The sequence below is a fragment of the Plasmopara halstedii genome (assembly GCF_900000015.1).
Source record: "Plasmopara halstedii genome assembly, contig: Scaffold_444, whole genome shotgun sequence".
Taxonomy (NCBI): domain Eukaryota; phylum Oomycota; class Peronosporomycetes; order Peronosporales; family Peronosporaceae; genus Plasmopara; species Plasmopara halstedii.
The window spans coordinates 1,079,737-1,083,866 of NW_020187364.1; positions in this window are offsets into that span (position 1 = coordinate 1,079,737).

The window sequence follows — 4,130 nt, forward strand, 5'->3', positions numbered from 1 at the left end:
CTGAACTCGTGGCTGACCTCTTTCATATCCTAACGTCATCGCAAATGCCCATGCTTTTTCGTACAATACGCTTCGTAGTCGCGATGCTGTCCTCGAGTTCCAGCTTTCTGTTTGCACTCTGGTCGCCAATCAGCATCGTTATAAGCCTAAACACACATATGTTGCTGTTTCGATTTTTGCGGAGCAAGAATGTTGGTAGTTGTAACATACGAAGCAACATGAAAATTAAGCTTCTTTAGCTGACAGTGAAACGTCTCTGAACAGCAACACCATCCATCGATATAGCTCTTCTATTGGCTGTTTTTATTGCAATCTATCTGCTGCGAAGTCAAGCTGCCCAATTTATTGTTTCTGACACATACAAAATCATTCGCGTGATCAGCTTCTTCAAGGTGCCTCAGTATCCAATTTGCTAGTTCATATTGTTCTTCGTCGGCTGGTGAGCTTTTTGCTGCCTTATGTACCGCAAAGCAGACATCCGGCCGTATGCACTTGGCAATCCACATTCAGCAACCCACCAGAGACTAAGCCTATTTAACGTCGGCTAGCTCCTACCACCTTATTTAATCAGCAGCTCAATCCTGCCCACCTTTTAATCGCCCCAATATTCTGATCATGTTGAGCTAGTACCGCTTATTTTGTCATACAGACTTGGCATTTCTCACTTCATCACGAATCTTGACGTTGTAGCCGTCCTTACCTTGCGTATAAAAAGTCGATGTACACCGTGTCCGGCGACTATAAAACCAGGAGCTTGTCTAGATCCGGAGGGTTCTTTATGACTTATCGCAACGGCGGCCTAGCTTTTGAATTTGCCTTCGTGGGGTCCAGTCTAGTAAGCAGGACGCAAATTTCGCCACATAGTCCCAGAAACATGAGAACAAAAATTACTCTTCGCAATATGTGCATAACTGTGGGATGCGTTATGCCCACTTTTCCGTTTCTCGCTTCATTACACAGTTATCTGATTTGCGTTGCTATCTCTGCATCATTCAGAACAAATCTAGTGTCTTGTATTTTCCGCCTTAAAAGGTATTTAATACGCGTAGGTGGCACTTGAACAGTCGCTCGAAATCTATCAATGAAGTATCTGCGACGCTGCAACTTTGGTTAATGCCAACAAACCCTTACAGTGGATGGTTTTGTAGCCAATGAAATTGACTCCAGTCTGTCTCTCGACGTCATTGATCTTTTGAGGTGCAAAAAAATCAATTTAAACCGCGTCAATTGGCGCGTTATTATCCGTGTCTTTTCTCGACTGTCAATTCTTCGATTGCTATATTGTGCATTCATTTAGCGACTCGCTCTCACTTGATCCGTAATGTGATTCTGGTTGCCAATCTCAGCCACTGTTTTATCGATTTTGTAAACACCGATATGATAACATTCTAAGAAAACTCATTCTGTTAGTCCTCAAACATGTGCCACGAGCATCGAAAAATGTATCAGCATCGGACACCACAGATCGTCCGTGTGCCGTGATCACGACTCGCTGTGGGCCGAAATCGGATAGATAAACTCACGCTTTTTATAAGAAACAATGTCTTTTCTATAAGTTTTCTTGCTGCACCTTTGACAATCGCACATAAATCTTCCTGCCCAGCACCGATTTTATCCTCTCCGAGCTGACTTTTCTTGTATCTTTAACTCTCTCACCTTGACCACCACGAACTTTCTACCAAAGTCCTCAACACAATTTAGCAAGCGCGAGCTATTCCGTAAACTTGATTAGCTAGACTAGTCAATCTTACACGGTTCGGCATTACAACCGATCAGAGCGATTGTCGCGTTCACCTAATCGGTCAGATCTTGAACTTGCTTGCACATCCTGTCTCACAGCTATATATAGCAGTCTAATACGGTCCTTGGATCCTCTCACACCCAATCTTAAAATCCGTGGATTGCGCGAAGTGCAACAGCTCTTCTGCAGTCCATCCGCACCATGTTTAGCCTCACCTGAGGTTGGTAGAGAGTTATATCGGCACAATTTCATCCGCACCCCCCACATGCTACACTCACTAATCTCGAATCGCCAATTGCGCTATTCCTTCTAGGTCAATCGAGGTTAGATTCCTTTATAGCATCTCTAGTTGATCCAGTAAAGTACTTTCGATGTATCTCATCTTCACGAGTTAGCATTCCTGGAATCAGTCATCGGCTAGATATCGGCAGCGTTTTGTCTAAGCTTCTTCTTCTACCAAAGATCTTCAAGTTTCGCGCCGGCAACATCTTGGTGTAGCCTTAGCATTTCGACCTCTAGCGGATATCACAATCCTTCAAGTCGTTTTATTGCAATGTTATATTTATTAAAGACAGTATGTCGACCAATAAGTCGTCTGATAGCTTACACACTGTTTCGACAGAATCTACCTGTCAGAGTATCCGTCGATCGCTACGGCATGCATAAAAATATTCTATTTTTTATCAAAAGGCATACGACTTTACTGGGCGAGCTTCTCTGACAGTATACGTATGCGGAAAATCCATAAGCGGTAAGATAAAACCGATTGCATTCGTGGAGAAGCCCTATTCGTAGCTTTATATACCGCATCCATAGCTCCATGCCTTCTATAGGCCTGCGTGTACTTATCTTCGTATTACACAGTGCTGTGGTAGCTACATATATAGAGCTTATGCCATCTCCACGCTTCTGGCCGCAATCTTCAGTCCTAAATTAGGTTGATTGATTCCAACACATGTTTTTCTTGAGACCCTTGCGAGCAGCGTTTCCTCCGGCCCTCGTCTCATTAGCTCCTTCTCGATTCCAAACACTGGCTCAATCAGGCTTGACCTCGATAATACAAGTCTGCTGCGTGTGGTCTCTGAGCGACTTATAAATTGTTACTTTTTTGGTGCATCTGGTCTTTTGACTTTCTCACAGCCTTCGAGTTCAGCATGTCCTGGGATTCCTCGTCGACAACAACAAGGCTTGCATCGTATTTGATAATTCAAGTAGACGCAGGAAGGAAATATGTGGTGAAGGAAGCCTTATCGAATTTACACTACTAGAGCTCACTCAAGTCAAGGACCTCCGCATCTATGATAGCCAAACATAGTCTTTCAAAGCGTCGGCCTGCGCAGATCTCATTTACAATGTAAAAATGTTTTATTTTTGTCGATCGGTCTAAATGAATTTAACATATCTGCAAAGGTTACGGCTCGCTCGATTGAGCAAAATAATCGCAAACTCAAATAATGCTGCCATTCGAGGCAAAGTGGCTTGCTCACATGTGATTAGGTGATACAGTGTTTACTGTCTGATATTTCTCAATACCGACACGATAAACAAGCACTTCTTATGAAATGGAATAAGACTTACAAACTGAATACGTACCAAGCCCATTAAGCATGCTATTCATACGTCGTCGATAGCGCGTTCAAAACCTGACAGACATGGTTGTGCTTGTGGTTCAACTTTGCCCACTCACTGATAAAGTTTCGTCTTTTTGGTTGCGCACTTTCGATATTGACTACTGGATAAATTGTTGCAGTGTATAGTTTTGGGAATGTGAACTAGGTGGTGTGTACCACAAACGCTCACCTGCTCTGAAAGCTGACTTTTGATCCTTCGATTCGGTCAATTGGCTTCTTGATACGCATAAAATTTGAAACATCTGGGCAAATCCAGCAATATGCATGAAACGTAACTCAGAGACTTAAAAATGCAAACGTGCCACGTTAAATGGCTTATCTGTACGGCTTTACTTTCAGTCATTTAACGTCGTCTACAATCCGAACGTAAATGTACGGAGAGTTAGCGTCCATCGCTTGCATCGGCTACAGGTTACTGCAATAGCGACAGATATGCATTGCTCTCTGGTCACATTCGCGATTGCGGAGCGAAAAGAAGTATTTACTGGCTCATTAACGGATTTTTACGAATAGAAGACCTTTTACTATTACAAACCCCCATCGAATTTTCGACAATGTTCTAGAAATAAAAGACCGCTTCAATTAAAAAACTTCTTCAAATAAAAGGCCACTGTAAACACCTTAGCATTGGGCCGTCATTTTGAAATCGACCATGCGTCAAGCAATTGAGCTCGGAAAGAAGCAGGAGTCGATCAAGTGGATCGGCGAGCAAGGTGGTGGCGTGCCGAGTCGCGCGGCGCCTCCCTTTCGCAAGAAAG